At 42.6% G+C, this 17,406-nt stretch overlaps 2 protein-coding genes across 2 annotated transcripts in view; both read left to right on the top strand.

Moving 5' to 3' along the window:
• Nucleotides 1-17,406, top strand: part of LOC134842165 (uncharacterized) — a 423,659-nt gene that overhangs the window by 377,543 nt on the left and 28,710 nt on the right. The window lies entirely within an intron of this gene.
• Nucleotides 1-17,406, top strand: part of LOC134842166 (uncharacterized) — a 409,681-nt gene that overhangs the window by 377,549 nt on the left and 14,726 nt on the right. The window lies entirely within an intron of this gene.

Genomic DNA, 17,406 nt, shown 5'->3' with positions numbered 1-17,406 from the left:
TGTTCATGTCTCCTTATTTCGTTCATTTCATTTATGTCCAGGCAATATGTTCCGCTTGGTACTACCACGCCATTGAGGAGCCTCGTCGCCGATTGAAAAGAGATTTTCTGGGGATTGAGTTTTTGGCAAAGCGTTTCCGTGCTGATTCTCGCCTTATTGATTAACTTATCAAGATGAGCTGATGGACCCAATTTGGTGCTGAAATTGATACCCAAGTAACAGAACTCCGTGAAAATTTCGATTTCCATTTTTTTGTAGATCAAGTCGTCATCAGACTTCAATCTACTTCCTTTTCTGAACTTGACGCTTTGGTTTTTTCGACATTCACTGACAACAGGTTATCTTCACAGTACACTTCAAGTGACTCTAGCGCCTCTTGTATCTTTTGGCGTATGTGAGATCCGATAATGAGATCATCCGCACAGATAATTGTGTGGCATTTCTCACTGAGAATAGGTTCGAGATCTGCCATGAATATTGAGAAGAGCAGAGGTGTTAGCTTGTCTCCCTGGGATACTCCGTCATGCTGTATAATCAATTTTGATAGAAAAGGACGGTCTTTTTCTTGTACCATGTTTTGTTGCAGGACTGCTCGGATAGCCATTAACATGTTATTTTTGATACCAAGTTTTTGTAGTTTATCCAGCAGTTTATGTCTGTTTATAATGTCAAAATCTTTTTTGAAGTCTTCAAAACACGCGTAATATCTTTTATGAGAGGCAACCGAGAGTTCTATCGTAACTTGAGTTTGGTGGCGGCTTGTATTGTTGATCTCTTTTTGCGAAATCCGAATTGAGAGTCTGGGAGTATTTGATTCACTTCAGTCCATCTTTCGATCCGGTCATATAGTACACCGGTGAAAAGCTTGTAACTGCATGATAGTAAACTGATACCTCTGTAGTTATTTGTGTCTTTTTCGTGTCCTTTTCTTTTTCACTCTATACGGATCAATTTGGGACCAACCCGACACCTCTGGGTCCATTTGTCGCATTTCTACCATATTCACTCTATCCGGATCAAGTTGGAAGCAACCCGACCCCTCTGGGTCGATTCATTGCATTTCTATCATTTTAACTCTATCCGGATCAATTTGGGACCAACCCGACGCCTCTGGGTCGATTTGTTGCTTTTCTACCATATCCACTCTATCCGGATCAAGTTGGAAGCAACCCGACCCCTCTGGGTCGATTTATTGCCTTTCTACCATTTTAACTCTATCCGGATGAATTTGGGACCAACCCGACGCATCTGGGTCGATTTGTCGCATTTCTGTCATATTCACTTTTTCCGTATCAATTTGGGACCAACCCGACGCCTCTGGGCCGATTTGTCGCTTTCCTACCATATTCACTCCATCCGGATCAATTTGGAACCAACCCGACGCCTTTGGGTCGATCTGTCGCATTCCTACCTTATTCAATCTATCCGGATCAATTTGGAACCAACCCGACACCTTTGGGCCGATTTGTCGCATTTCTACCCTTTGGGCCAAAGCAGACGTCTCTGGGTCGAAATGTGACAGCTTCTTTTCTGGTATATGTAGACCTATTTTTTTGTTTTAAACATATATATATATTTTAAATTCTTCTTCTTCTTCTTCTTCTGCTCTCGTTAATTTCACGCTCCTATTTTTCGTACTACTTTCGATTCTTCCGATCTTATTTTTTTGTATTTTCAGTTGTTGCGAGAAACTTGAGCATGACATGCTCAATTCAAATTTTTGAAAAAGCGCATTTCACCCCAAATTCAAGACTAAGCGTTGCTAAAGTTCAAATATCCAAATTTGACCGACTGGCACAGTAACACCATGGTTAGCCCTTAGACAGGCCAAAAATCAATTGGCTACGTCGAGATGGTGAAAAACGAATAGATTTAAGGTATCTGACGTCAGCCAGTCGTCAATAGGGGCTTTTTCTATTTTCCGTGGCTGGGTAATTTCTGAGCAAAAGTTACACTATAGCCATCATCAATATGTATGCTCCACACATGAGTAAAGTGCAGAAAAATTCAGAAGCTGAACAGTTCTATAGGTAACCTTCTGACCCTTAGGCGAAATTAAAAAGTGCAGATGTAGTGACCAGCCAGTTTTTGAAACCAAGGTTTACTGGACCGATGTCTTGTGTCACACCAGAAAATACATCAACACCCAAGTCAAGACCGACGCAACCTAGTCGCTACCGGAATGCATACCAAAGTAAACTGTGAAAGAAATAAAAGAAGAAACACTTTCCGTGCTGCATCTCCTACTGTTATCCTAATCGTCGTTTTAGCCTAATTTTTGTGATATATTTATTATATAGATTTGTTATGTTTGATGTTTCTGCCTGTTTGTGGAGCCCCCTCTGAGGGGTTTTGGAGACAAGTCTTTCAGGTGGCTTTCTGTGGGGATGTGGGAAACTGGAACTGGCTTGAAGAGTCTGGTGGTGCACCGCTGGACCTTCTGAGCTCGGGTGAGATTGTTCCTTGTTTTTGATATTTGTAATTCGATTTTAAAATTTAAATTAATTTAATTGTTTTTTTTTATTTGCTGATTTATAAAATTCCCACTAACCCCTTATCATGGGTTAGTTCAGTCACCTAAAGTCCAGTCAGTATCCTTTTTTTTTACCTTTATGCTGCGTCAAGATGAGGAAAACAACAAAGAGTGTACAAGCAAAGTTTGCTTAAGACCTTCAGGATGATAAATTAGATTGGATGTGATTGTTGTTCTAGTTGGTATCATATCAGTTGTGTAAAAATTTCTCTTAGCGTCTCTAAGAAACCCAATGGTTTCAGTGTCCTCTATGCGTTGATGTAAGATCTGTTAATAAAGCAACAATATGTAATGATTTAGTGCTAGACAATTATATTAATACGGCCATCTCAAATGTCCGAGTACTCAAGAGAGTACTAAAAAACTCGCGTGTTCCCTTGGCGGAAGTTCTGTCGGCAAAAATATATGACATCGTCTACAATGTAGAAGATGTTACAAATTGGCTAATTTTATAACGTCGTTCTTGTTTTCTTTTGGAGCAACCGAAAAGAAGTGGACGCAAACAGACCACAAGCATGTGCTCTTTGATAAATAAAAACATTCGAGTAAATGACGTGTCACTTCCAAAACCCCATCCCCAAGTTTCAAGCGCGCCTCTGAATGACCTCGAGCAGAGAATCAAGCTAATAAGTAGAAAGCTCGATGAAGAAAATGTAAAGGGAGGAATGAGGCTTGCTGCTTCGGATGACAAAATTGCTCCTTTTCAACTAATAACTGTAAAAAATTGTTGTCTAAGCACCCTCAGAGAGCCAAATTTGCAGCTCCAAATCCAGAAATTTTAGATAATTTTTTGTAACCAATTTCGACCTATACAAACCGATAATGTCCTTTCCGAACGGATCAGCAGCAGGTCCTGATATAATAATACCCCAAATTTTTAAGATCTTTTTAGTAATCGAATGGCATGCAGGACTTAATTTTCTGAAATCGCTTACAAGGCTGAAAAATCACATTGGAGATGGCAAAATACCCGAACCCCTAAGACCTTTTTTTTTGGAGCAAAGCTTATCGCCCTCATAAAGATAGACAGAATTGAGACCGATTGCCATAGGCAACACGCTGAGACGTATCGTGTCTGAATGCGCTGAAGCAAGGCCCTCTCCGAGCGACAAAATTTTTTCGGAAACGTACAGGTAGGATGCGGTACCAAACGAAGAGCAGAAATAGCTGCACACTCGTTTCGAAACCTAATCCAAAATGCACTGTTCTTTTAAAACTAGACTTTAAGAATGCCTTTAACTCTCCAGATAGAGAAACAATGCTGAATCATGTTTATTCAAATCGCCCCCAATTGTGTAATTACACCCATTGCGCGTATAGTAAACCTAGTTACCTTTTTTAAGGAAGCTCTCTCATAATGTCAGAAGACGGAACTCAGCAAGATGATCCTGAAGCCCCACCCCTTTTTGCGGAAACAATTCAGACACTAGTTGGAGACAAAAATTAACATCTGGTATTTAATTGATGGAAATTTAGCCGACGACTATAAAGTAGTACTTCGGGACCTTAAAAACATTCTGAAATCGGAACAAATTTACGGCCTGAACTTGAACACTGAGAAGTGCGAACTTTGTTTCTTGGGACCGACTACGAGTACACAGTATAATTCATTTTTAAAATAATTTTGAAATATATGCCCCAAAAAAAATAAACAAAAGAAGAACTCCTCAATTTAGGATCTCCAATCGGCCAAATTTGCCGAAAAGAATAGCTCGACGAAAAAATTAAGGAGCTTGTAAAAATCTCGGATGTCATTGACTAACTAGATGCTCATTATGGTTTTAACTGCCTGAAAAATTGCTTTAGCCGTGCCAAAACTCTTTGTAAAATGATTTTTTGGTACGCTACGACAAATTACTAAAAAATTCGTTATACAAGGTCACCAATGTGAAAATGGATGATAAACAGTTTTTACAAGCAGTTCTCCCGGCAGCCAAATGTGGCTTGGGCGTTTCTTCCGCTCGCCTACTCGCTTTACCCGCTTTCTTAGCTTCTGCAGTAGGAGCAAAAAATGCCTCGAGCGAAATCTTTATTTGGAGCATATGGATGCAACCTATGATGATGCGCTTAAACCGTGGTTTGAACTTGGAAAAATTGAAATAGCTCCGGAAAATGAAATCAAAAAAAATTGTACAGAGCCAATTTTTGACAGCGAAATTGCAGACTTAATTTTACGACTCGAACCAATGGACGTAAAAAGATTCAACGCGATCCAGGATAGATTTGGCTTCCAATGGTTGAACTTCATCCCGTGCAAAAATTTAAGGTTAAAACTGTCGAACCAACAACTCAGAATTGCGATAGGACTTCGATTAGGCTCAGAAATATGCAAACGGCATGAATGAGTGTGCTGAAAATACGTCACCGAGGATAGGTCGCGGTCTTTCTTGCCTCAAAAGTGCAGGTAGATTCTCTAGGCATTCAAACCTGAATGCCCTTACAAAGCAGAGTTTATCTTCTACTCACATTCCGTCTGTTTTAGAAACACGACACCTCTGCAGGACCGATCAGAAGCGACAAGACGGTTTGACGCTCGTTCCATGGGTTGTTGGTAAGCAGTTCTTGTGGGATGTAACGGTAGTAGACTACTTAGCTCCTTGTAGGATTAAGGCCGGGTCTGTTTGTAATCCTGGTACGGCTGCCGCTGAAGGGGAAGAGCGAGCAATGGCAAGTATAAAGATCTTGTAGATGATGGATATCTTTTTCAACCGGTAGCTTTTGAGATTCAGGGCGCGGCCAGCCCCAGCACAGAAATTTTTTTTCGAGCAAGCTTTGTAAGAACCTAAGCATATGCACTGAGGAACCCAGAGCAGGCAGTTTTTTGTTTTTTCAAAACAGATAATCTCCCTGGCAATTATTATTATTATTATTAAAAGGAATTTATGTAACGAAGGTTACAAAGGGGTTTCCCCCAGATACAAATTTACAGAAAAACGGCAATCGTTCTTAGTACAGTCACAAGCTAGCTTCCAGGAGCACGAAACTTTCTCATTGTATTTTTCACTAAAGAAGCACCAGAGAAAACTGATAATTCTTCCGTTAAGACCAATGGGATTGAAAAAATTTATCGCTGCAGGAAGTTTGTTCACCAGTCGCGGTCCACGACACCAGAAATTGGTATCTCTTTTTGATAGACGAGAATGCTCAACATTGAATTCAAGTTTTTTTTGTCTGAAAATTATTCTGTATGCCAGATGCGCAGAAGAATCAAAATCAAAGCAACCAGCAATAAGTTTTGACAGTATGAGCAAATCCAGGAGTTGCAAATAAAGCAAAATAGGGAGAAGGTTGAGAAATAACAGACGCTCCTTGTAATTTACACGATGTGGGAGAACCCACCTCGTTGCACGCTTCTGAATTGCTTCGAGGTTTCTCATTGACCGGACCGAGGCGTGCCAGCAACAACTCGCATAAATCATAATGGGCAGCACCATTGTTTTGTATAGATTGAGTTTGCTTTCCACGGACTTTATTTGCTTTACTGCACTTTTCTTCAACATGAGCATCCCAGTTCAAATTGTCAGCGAATTAGAGACCCATGTCTTTGTGCTCTTGTGCAAAAACGAGTGGGGCACCTACAAATTGGCAGTCTTTCAGACTCGACGAGCGCGAGAAAGTCATCGCCACACATTTGTCAACATTAAAATTTATCATGTTTAGTTGCGACCAATTGCAAATGTTGGAAAGATCTGTTTCTATCAGGACCTTGTTTGTATTCACACAAAGAAACTTAGCATCATCAGCACAAAGGTATGACTCAAAGCACTGTAAAAAATCAGGCAAATCGTTGATAAAAATTGAAAACAAGAGGGGTCCTTAGAAGGAGCCTTGCGGCACGCCACTGGCCACAGGTATGGAACCGGAAAACATTCCGCTTACTCCAACTTTTTGCGTTCTGTTGGACAGGTAGCTCTTTAGAAGCTTGAGCAGTTTGCCTCAAACTCCAAAACTGTGCAGTTTAGCAATAAAAATCTGATGATCAACATTATCGAACGCTTTCTCAAAATCTGTATAGATCACGTCAACGTTGTGGCGACGATACAGGTTTGAATAAACAGCGTCGATAAACTCCAGGAGCTGGGTGATACAAGATCTTATTTTCCTGAATCCATACTGCGATGGATGCAGATGATGCCAAACATGATCATAAAGTGCAACAAAAAGAACTTTTGAAGCGAGATTTGTCTGTAGTTTTTCACTTCAGTTTTTGAACTTTTCTTGTGCACTGGGGCGACAACAGCTTTTTCCCAGGCATCAGGATATATGCCAGCTTGCTTGATTTTATAAAAGAGAATTTTCAGGGACTTCGCGACAGCAGTAGAGGTATGCTTGAATACTCTTGCAGGAAAATTATCAGGTCCGGTTGCTTCTGTCACATCAAGATCAACAAGAACTTTCACCAAGAAATCTTCGTCAATAGCAAAATCATTGATGATGACGTCAGTTTTGTCGGGAAACGTGTGAATAGAACCACTGGGTTGGTTGAAAACTGTGGCAAAAAAAGGAATTGAAAAGCTCAGCTGGTTCCGCAGAATCTGTTGCAGTGTCACTCAAGTACTTGATACTGGAAGGAATACTATTGCTTCGTAAAGATATATGAAATTTGAAAAGTTTGTCAGGGGTTCTGCTGTCTGCGAGAGCTTCTTCATAGTTGACTCGATCTTCGATTATTGCAGCGTCGCATTCGTTTTTCAGTCTCAATGTCGTGCAGTGCAGGGTGCCCTTTTGCTGATAAGCAGTCTCCAGTTGCTTTATCAGATTTGAAATTGTTGGAGTGATCCAAGGAGCAAGATTGGATCTATGAGTTGTTCGCTTTGAAACACACTTGGCCAGGAGAGTGTCTATCCACTCGTACCATTGCTTCACCAACATGTTCAAATCCGACCAGCAGTAGGGAGAAAAAGGCGAATCATACATCAACTGATACATTGATGATGATGTCAGTTTTGTCGGAAAACGTTTGAGTAGAACCATTGGGTTGGTTGAAAACTGTGGCAAAAAAGGCATTGGAAAGCTCAGCTTGTTCCGCAGAATCTGTTGCACTGTCATTCAAGTACTTGATACTTGAAGGAATACTATTGCTTCGTAAAGATTTATAATATTTGAAAAAATTGTCAGGGGCTCTGCTGTCTGCGAAAGCTTCTTCATAGTTGCCTCGATCTTCGATTATTGCAGCGTCGCATTCTTTTTTCAGTCTCAATATCGGGCAGTGCAGGGTGCCCTTTTGTTGATAAGCAGTATTCAGTCGCTTTATCAGATTTGAAGTTGTTGGAGTGATTCAAGGAGCAAGACTGGATCTATGATTTGTTCGCCTTGGAACACTCTTGACCAGGAGAGTGTCTATCCACTCATACCATTGCTTCACCAACATGTTCACATCCGACCAGCAGTAGGGAGAAAAAGGCGAATCATACATCAACTGATTCTGAAGTTCGTAGTTGGCAGAGCAAAAACTGTACATGGAAGTTTTTGCATCATGATCTTTGATACGTTTGTACTGTGGAAGAGAAACCAAGTCCAGAGTTGCAATACAGATTGCGAACGCCGCTTGCGTACTCGGAACAATAGCTGACAAAAATAATTTCGACAAAATTTTTTTAAAAACACTTGTATATTATATTTTCTCGTGTCGAGTTGCGTGTTCTTATTGAAGAAACGTAACCCGTATCGATTTTAATTGAAAAAGACTTCAACACTTGTCATCTTTTTTTATCATTATCACTTCCATATCTAGAAAATTCCAAGGATTTTGACTGGAATACGTGATGAAGGGACTCATGACTGTAACCTCGGTTACTATGATACTTTTGACCTTCCGATTATCTTAAAAAAAAGAAAACTCGCAGAAAGAGTTAGGACAAAAGAAATTCAGTCAACTAACATCGCAAACAAATTTCATTGGAAACGTGAACGGAGCAAATTATTTGCCTGCATAAAGAAACGAAGAGCAGATATCTTAATTGAAAAGTTAATTAATGAAGCAGAAAAAGTCATCAGCGCTAAAGACAAGCAAACAGTTCTTGCTCTGAGTACTACTATGGTAGAGTGGTACCTTGAAAATCACGAGGTTCCTTGAAAATTAGACACCTAGAGCTCTTAAATCGTTTAAAATTTCTGATTTCACCTTTCAGAAAGATTTCGCAGTATATTTTGAAATAAATTTTATGTTATACTTCATAAAACCTCCCACCCTCATTATTTCAAGGTGTGTGCCAGTCGGTCATATTTGGAAGTTTGACCTTGAGGAATACAAACTACGTAATTTTTGGATAAAATTTATTTTTTCAAAATATCGAATTGAGCCTGTCATGCTCAACTTTCTCGCGAAAACTGAAAATCTCAAAAAGACAAGATCAGAACAACCGATTAACAATCGCGGGAAAGCGGTCAATTTAAGCTGCGGGAAATTGCTATTCGCAACTTCCGACATCTAAATAATACGAGAGTAGAGCTGTCCTATCTTGATACAGAAAACAAAGAACATCGAAATTCAGTTGGACCAGAGTGAACCTTCGGTGGAAAGGTGGACAACCGAGGTGTCCCAATGGTCCAGAACCAAAACTCCATTCTTGAGATAAAAGTTGTTCGATTAGAACTTATTGAACCAAACTAAATTCCCCAATTATTCTCAAGTTGCTTACTAATTTAGTTACCTCTAATTCTCGAGTGTGCTGGTATGTCAGTACCCAATTTAGTTTTCTTGAGTGTGTTTTATGATTGTTATGTTGAGGTAAGGAGAGTTTTAGGTTGATCCATCTGAAATGGATCAAAGTTCCACTGTCTAACAAAAAGTAACCGTAAGGATTGTTCCGACCCTGTTTTTAACGGCGTTCGCGTATTTTGGGTATTTTGAGACCTGAGTATGGGGACGTTCTCATTTTCTAGAGTGGGGGGTATTTTGGTAGTGGCCTTTAAGCTGTAACGGATTTTTAGTCTCATGTCGCAAGTGAACCGAATTGGCTCCGACCGTTCGAGGTAGAAAAACACAAGAGATAGTGTCCCTGACTCTTGACCCAATAGTTATAGGGCCTATTTTTCTTTAACCTCATATGTGACCGAAGTAGACGACTGTTACATAGTGTTTTTATGGCGCTCCTGGGTGGGCATGAACCACCAACCTTTCGGATAACAACCGAATCGATTCGGTTAACAGCTGAATCGATTCGGGTCGATTCGGTTAACAGCTGAATCGATTCGGTTAACAGCTGAATCGATTCGGGCTAGGCATGAAGGGTCACCAAGCGATGATGAGATTTGAAAAGAGAAGGCAAAGGGACGATGAATCGATTGATTGGTTCCTGGATGATCTTGAGAGCTTGAGACGAAGGAGTGATCCGGAAGAGTCAACAAACAGGAGGAACTTTAGCATCGCCTCGAAGTTCATCGATGGGGTAAAAAGTGACGACTTGAGAACAATGTTAGCAACGTACTATACACTGTCGAAAGATAGTGCACCGACTCCAGAAGAAATGAGACAGAAGTCAAGAGAGTACATGCTGATGAAACCCAAGAAATAATCATACTCGGATAACAGGAACATGCAAGGGGAGAGTCAACCACAGAGGGGTCATGGTATAAGCCGAGAGATGATATGGACAAACGCAGGTCATGCGCAAATTGTGGATCAGCGGATCATCATGTGGCGGACTGCACGACGTATAAACAAGGCATGAAGAGTCTGGGTTATGCTCCGGATGAGAAAGATATGAGCCAGATGGAAGAACACGAGTTCTACAGCGGCCTGATCATCAAGATAGGTGCGAGATGCTTCTTCTGCAATCAAGAGGGTCACTTTAGGATGGACTGTCCATTATTTTGGGAAGCAGTAAAAAATCAAAGTCATCCGAAACACAAATTAGCGTTAGCGGCGGTGCAGAACACGAGGAACAGACAAGCCGAGTTTAAAACAAGAAATTCAGAGGCACCGAATGCGGAACTACCTCACCGGAAGACGGTGAAAGCTGTAACGCAGGTCAATAATGCCATGGAGACCATGACCAGAAAGTCTCCCGAGATAAATTTTGAGAGAGCAGCTGCAGAGGCTATTAACAAAGTGAAACAGGCTCTGGCGACAAAGGAGATAGAGCAACGATTGAAACAAGAGATCGGAAAGCAGAAGTTAAACGAGACGTTAAGTTGGTCAGTGCCAATGCCAGAAGCCGTAGTGGGAGCGGCAAAGAGTGGAAATTACAACACTCTGAAAATGGTGACGGGAAAGCCATTCGGCAAAACAAAGATCGGAGCCAGAATAATGTCAATAATCACTGTGGGTGGCCATGGGTGGCCATGAAGTAACGAGGAACTTGAGCGAACCCGGCGACCAGACAATAATGCACATTGATGTGTACGCAGATTACTTAAGTGCAATAAGTCCGCAGACAACTTCTAGAGCCTTGAGGGCGCTACTCACAAGAGGTGGCAGCAAGTCAGTCCGTGTTGAGAACAGATACACAGAAGCTTATGGTCCGCATGAGGTGATGTTAAATATAGATGGGATAAACATCTACACGAAAACCATGATAACATGTGATGAGGACCTAGCCGGACAGATCTACGTGGGCAAAAACGAATTGAAAGTAAGATCGATTGGACACTGCGCAATGTTAGAAGAGTATACGATGCACATCGGGACAGAGGCAGACGTATCAGCACACGTGCTCGACATAAGTGGCAAAAAGACTCAGTTACGCGGGTTACTTGATACGGGAGCAGTCTTGAGTGTCATACCAATCGAGACTTTGGAGCAAATGGGTTTCGAAAAGGATGATTTGATAGACTCAAGAACACGGCTGTCAGCTGCAAACAAAGGGGCGCTGCGGATACTAGGCAGAACACCAATAATAGCCCTAAATCTAGGCGAACGCAACCTGTGGATGAGCTTTCTTGTGGTCGAGAACCTAGATGAGTCTGACCAGTTCATTTTAGGCAGAGACTTCATCAGGAATTTTGACGTAACGATTGATCTAAACAATTCAATGTTCAGGATTCGGAACCCGAATAGGAAGTACGTAATTAAACCGGTAAATCTGATGATGGAAAATGAGAATAAAGCGCCGGTATTCTTGAGTAGGAGGGTAAGGCTGAAAGCGAACGAAGCGGCAATTGTAGGCTTACGGATGAAAAACTATAATGAATTAAGTGATAAAAAGCAAGTATGCATAGTCCGAAATCCAAACAGTCAAAGTGCTGCTGTTTTAGGAAGATCCTCCTCGATAACCAAGAGCGGCCTCTGCGTCAGTGTCTTTTTGATTATCTTGACACACCCATAACAATCCAGAGGGGAAGGAAGCTGGGATATGCTTTACCCGTGAAAACTCGATATGAAATGACTGAAAATGTAAAAAAGAATGAAGTACTTGAATGCCCCAATCACAGGGACATGATTTGTATCTTGAGACGATTAAAGAAAATAGAAGATTCATCAGGTCTTGTAAAGTCACTTCAGTCAGATACAGATGATGGACTCTCGAGCTGTTCAAATTTCCCAGAAAGACCAAAAATAGAGGAAATGGAAATGGATAAACCAGTTTTACCGGAAATAGAGCACATCAAGGAGGTACTGGAGCGGAAGGAGGACGTTTTTTCGAGACATAAGGGGGAGATTGGATGTTGTAATTTTGTTGAACATGAGGTAGAGCTTGAGGAGTCTGCGGTACCGCACAGGGAGGGGGCGAGGCGCATGCCCCCACACAAATCGGATGCATGTAGGAAAGAAATAGAGACATTACTAAAGTATGATATGATAGAACCATCCAAATCACCGTGGGCGTGTGGAGTAGTGATGGCCAAAAAGAAAGGCGACCAATTAAGGTTTTGTGGCGACTTTCGGTATCTGAACTCCGTCACGGTGAAGGGTGCCTATCCCATACCTAGAATTGATGAGAGCCTCTCGAAATGAGGTGATGCAAAGTTTTTTACGACTCTTGATTTATGTTCGGCATTTTGGTAAGTCCCACTAATGAAGCAGGACAGGGACAAAACAGGGTTCGCATGCGAGCTAGGGTTGTTTCAATGGAAACGGATGCCATTTGGACTATGCAATGCCACGGCCACATTTCAACGGTTGATGGCACACGCATTGATAGGTGTGACAAAGAAATACGGCAATTTGGTAATGTGCTATGTAGATGACGTGGTAATAGCGACGCCTACAATGGAAGATCACATCGAGCGACTAGACGAGGTGTTCGCATGTATGAAGAGGTCAGGACTAAAGTGCAAACCGTCAAAGTGCGAGATACACAAGGATTCAATCAAGTACTTGGGAAGGATGGTGGACAGGCATGGCATCAGACCAGACCCAGATGCAGTAGAAGCGGTTCTGACTTGGAAATCGCCAAAGACGGAACATCAATTGCGAGCTATTACAGGGAGTTCATCAAGGGCTACGCGGACAAGGTATACCCGATGCAACAACTAATGAGGCACAAAGGCAAGAAATTCACGTGGAACAACGCGGCGGAAGAGTCATTCCAGAGAATAAAGAAAGAGTTGTGCAAGGCACCGGTGCTAGGCATGCCAACGGAGAAAGGGATGTATGTGCTGGACACGGATGCATCGATAGTCGCGATTTCTGGCGTTCTTCATCAAGAACAGGAAGGGAACGGGAAGACAGTCTCAAGACCAATAGCGTACGAGAGTAAAGTCTTGAGTGATGCGGAAATGATGTACGTGGCGTCGAAAGCAGAGATGTTCGCGGTGGTTACCTTTGTCAAGAAATATAGAGCATACCTAGGCAATGAGCCTTCAAGCTGCGAGTCGGCAACAGGGCACTCAGCTGGCTGAAGACGTACTCAATGGACCAGAGCTACATTGGGAGGTGGATAGTTCGCCTGGACGGATACAACATGATAATTGAACATAGAACAAGAGGCAAACATCAAAATGCCGATAGCTTGAGTAATAAGACGGAGGTCTACGAGAGACAGGAACAGATGGAGGCGGATAGGCCAGAAATCAAAGATGGCTTCTCATTCATGGATAAGGAAACTTATGATAGTCTTCCACTCACGAGATGGCTCAACAAGTCAGGCAAACCGATAGAAGATCACCCCGAAATACCAAAGGAGCCTCCAGAGAAAACAATCTTGAAGAAGAGACGAGGGATGCCGATAGGGATAATGCTCAAGTCAAAAATTGTGAGGGAGACGCTCAAGGCAAAAGGCTATGATCTCAGCCAGGTAGAAACGGGAGATGCACAGATAGACGAAGACTTGATGAGATTACTCGAGAAACTGGCAGACGATAAACCCGTGATCAAAGAAAAGGGCAAGGAGGAACCGGAAGTCACGATATTGAGAAGGAATGAAACTGGTGGTGGCGAGGACTCCTTAAAAGAAAAATCGGACGGGAAAGAAGTCGTGCAGTCATTGGTTGATAAAGTTCCTGATGACATACTCGAGCGGACTCGGGTTAGAAAGAAGAAAGTGGCATTTAAGGAACAGGCTGAACACCTTGGATTAGAAGAAGAGACCGGGGAGTGGCCCACAGTGGAAGAAGATGCTGAAGAAGAAAAATTGTCCGGGGAGTTTGAAGAGTGGGATGAAGATTCGGAGAAGAGCAGCGATGACCAAGATAGTCTATAAATGATACTCGCGGAAGAGAAGATGAGACACCGAGACAGGGTGCTACAGACGGATCCCTCCTCAGGAACGTACAACTTGGATCAGCAGGAAGTGCGAGGAGGTGAAGAACTTGAGAAAATTGCAGTATTGAGGAAACCATTTAGGGAGCTATCGTGCAACTCAAATGTCAGAACAAATCAGAAGATGACAGGAAGATCATGAGGAGGATAGTATGCGTAAAGCTGAAGGATAAAATCCGCAACCCTGGAGTAATGAATGGTCAGATTATGGCACTAAAAGAACACGTCAAGGCGAGATATAGGCTGTCGGATTTAATTCGGGCCCATAAGAATGACAAGATGATAAGTAACCTCTCCAAATGGATCCGGACGGGGTCCAAAGAGAAGGGGGACCTGGAAAAAGACAGCTACAAGATCTTAAGCCAGTTCTACAAAGACAGAAAAGATTTACTCTATCACACAGCTGACGGGGTGGTGGCATGCAAGAGAAGATAATACACAAGCATAACCTCATCATACTGCCACAGTTGTATCAGACGGAGGTGTTATTCAGATCGCATGATCAAATGGGGCACCAGGGGATAGACAAGGTACAACAAAGAATACTTCACAGGTTTGACTGGCCAGGATTAAGGAAAGCTTGCGAGAGATGGGTGAATGCATGCCTGGCATGCCTGCAAGTGAAAGACCCAAGGAAGATGAAGTTCCCACTCAAGTCCGTTGAAAGCTCGGAATTTAACGAGGTTGTGCAGATAGACCATCAGAAGATCTGTATGACAGAATCGGGATATAACCAGATACTGGTCATAATAGATCATTTCACAAAATTGGCAGAAGCGGTGCCGTGTCAGGCAGCCTCGGCAGAAGAGACTTGTGACCACCTGATAACACATTGGATATCAGGGTATGGTTGTCCCATGACATTTCAGTCGGACAACGGCAAAGCCTTCTTGGGGGACCTGACAAAAGAATTGATGAAGAGGTCACACATTGCTCAAGCGCACTCCACGACCTACCATCCCCAAACTAACGGGTTAGTGGAGAGACAGAATATAACATTGGTAAACATGCTGAGGGTATACTGCTCAAGATATATGATAGATTGGGACAAATATCTGCCGCAAGTGGTAGGGGCATACAACAGTACGCAACACTCAACAACAGGAATCAGTCCCTTCATGATGTTGACGGGCAGGGAAAGAGCGATGCCTCTAACCCTCTTTTTTATTCAGAATACGAAGGGAAAAAGACATTGCCTCAAGTTTATGTGAAAGAAGCGGTTAAGAGACAGCAGGAACTAAATGAGCTCTGCAGGAGGAACACAGCGCAAGCACAAATGAGACAGCGGAAGAAATATGATGAGAAAATACTGCAAGCGAAACCATATGCAGTGGGCCAATACGTCTGGGTCTTCCAGAATGTTCTACCTCCCAAAGGGACAAAGAAACTACTTAAGAAATGGAAAGGAACGTTCATGATAACGGAAGTGCACCAGCAAGGACGGTTTTACCGCTTGACTACGGGGCGTGCAGCGCATTAAGAAAACTTGAAACCTCATGTCCCATCCCCAGAAGACTGGTGCGTACCACAAAATATGGAGGGATTCGAGTACCTATTGGTGGAACCAGCTTGCGAGAGAAAAAGGGCACCAGAGAGAAAAATGATGGCAACGAGGACTTGAGTTTGGATGATAATGAAAAGATAGAAGCGGACTCAGAGGCGGAATCCTTGTGGAAGAATACTGGAACGATCCGGAGCAGGTCGAGGTGCCAAAATGGACGTAACCAGACTTGCCGATAACAGCAGGAACCAGGAGTGGTAATCGTAAACGGACAGGCATGAGGTACAATAGGTACGGGGATGACTTCTTGATTGACAAGATACGGCCTGATGAATTGGGCGACGAGTTACTGAGTGTGGGCGAACTGGTGGCAGACGATGAATGACAAATCATCAACGACAGCGAACGCTACCCGAAGGAAGACTATTCCACACCAGAACAGGAAACAGATCTGGAGCAGAGCGAGATAGAGAGGAGGGAGAACACAAACTTGAGAATACTAGAGTGGATGCGGGATGTCAAGAGTAAAGGAGATGAGGGGCAAAGCATCCAGCAGGTCGACGTGCCAGCAGAACAACATGTGAAAACGGAAGATCCCCTCATCGGTTGGACAGCAACCGACAGGCTGCTCGAAAAACCACCAGATAATTTAGACCTAGCATCATCGACGGGTACGTCGACAAATATTTTTGTCCGGGGAGTGGGGTAGGACTTACCCACACCAAAAATTTGATAATAAAGAAACTCACGGAAGTAAGAGAGACCAACGGGGTAAAACTGGGCGAGGAAGAGGCCGAGCCTACCATATGACGAAATTTCAAAACGAAATTTGAAATACCCAATGAATATTCGGAGAACATCCTGATAACGGACAGCGATTTCAATCTGTCAGACAGGACTAGCGCAATCTGTATAACGGCGGACATGAGCTTCAAATCGAGACTAGAGGCCGACTTCAAGAGAGAATACCAGATTGTGGAGTTTCTATTCAGACAGAGACCGGGGCTGGGAGGAATGGCTGCGCTTGCCCCATCAGTGGCACAAGTCCCAGGCAAATACCTGTGCTTTCTAGTGACGAGGGTCAATGATAGGAATACGATAGATCCTGAGCACGTGATGTTAGCACTAACGAGGCTGAGAGACTTCATGATTGAAAGAGGGATAGTGGAGGTCTCGATGCCTGTTTATGACCCAAACAGGGGCAAGTTGAGCCCAAGGGAGTTATATGCCATCCTACACCTGGTCTTCGCAGAAACGGAGATAATGGTACATCTACACAAGAAATACTACTTGAGTATCGCCTGAGCTACAGGTGGACAACGGAGGTCTTGAGTTTGGGTACATGGGGATCTCGAGTAAGGGTACATGGGGACCTTGGAGCATGTAGATGGATTTTAACGTAATTGCCATGACAATTATAATTTAAAGAGTGACGGTGCTAAAACATTAAATGAATCTGCATGCTCTTAAAAAACTTCCAATTGAGTTATTTTAGTTAAACAAATGGAGGGATAAGGTTTCAACTGCAATAATGGGGGGTTTTAGGTTAGGGACATAACATTTTATTCTAAAAAGTGGATTTTACTTTCAGATTGATTTGTTAAATCGAGTTGACGCCCCAGACTTACTCATTGGAAAGAGAAAAGAAGGTCTTGAACAAAGTTCACGATCAGCAACATTCGAAAGAGATATTTCTCAAGTACTCAAGTTGGTTCGGTAATACTCAAG

Source organism: Symsagittifera roscoffensis, chromosome 3 (assembly GCF_963678635.1).
Source record: "Symsagittifera roscoffensis chromosome 3, txSymRosc1.1, whole genome shotgun sequence".
NCBI classification, from domain to species: Eukaryota; Metazoa; Xenacoelomorpha; order Acoela; family Convolutidae; genus Symsagittifera; species Symsagittifera roscoffensis.
The sequence above is the reverse complement of the archived record's forward strand: the minus strand, read 5'-3'. Positions and strand labels throughout refer to the sequence as shown.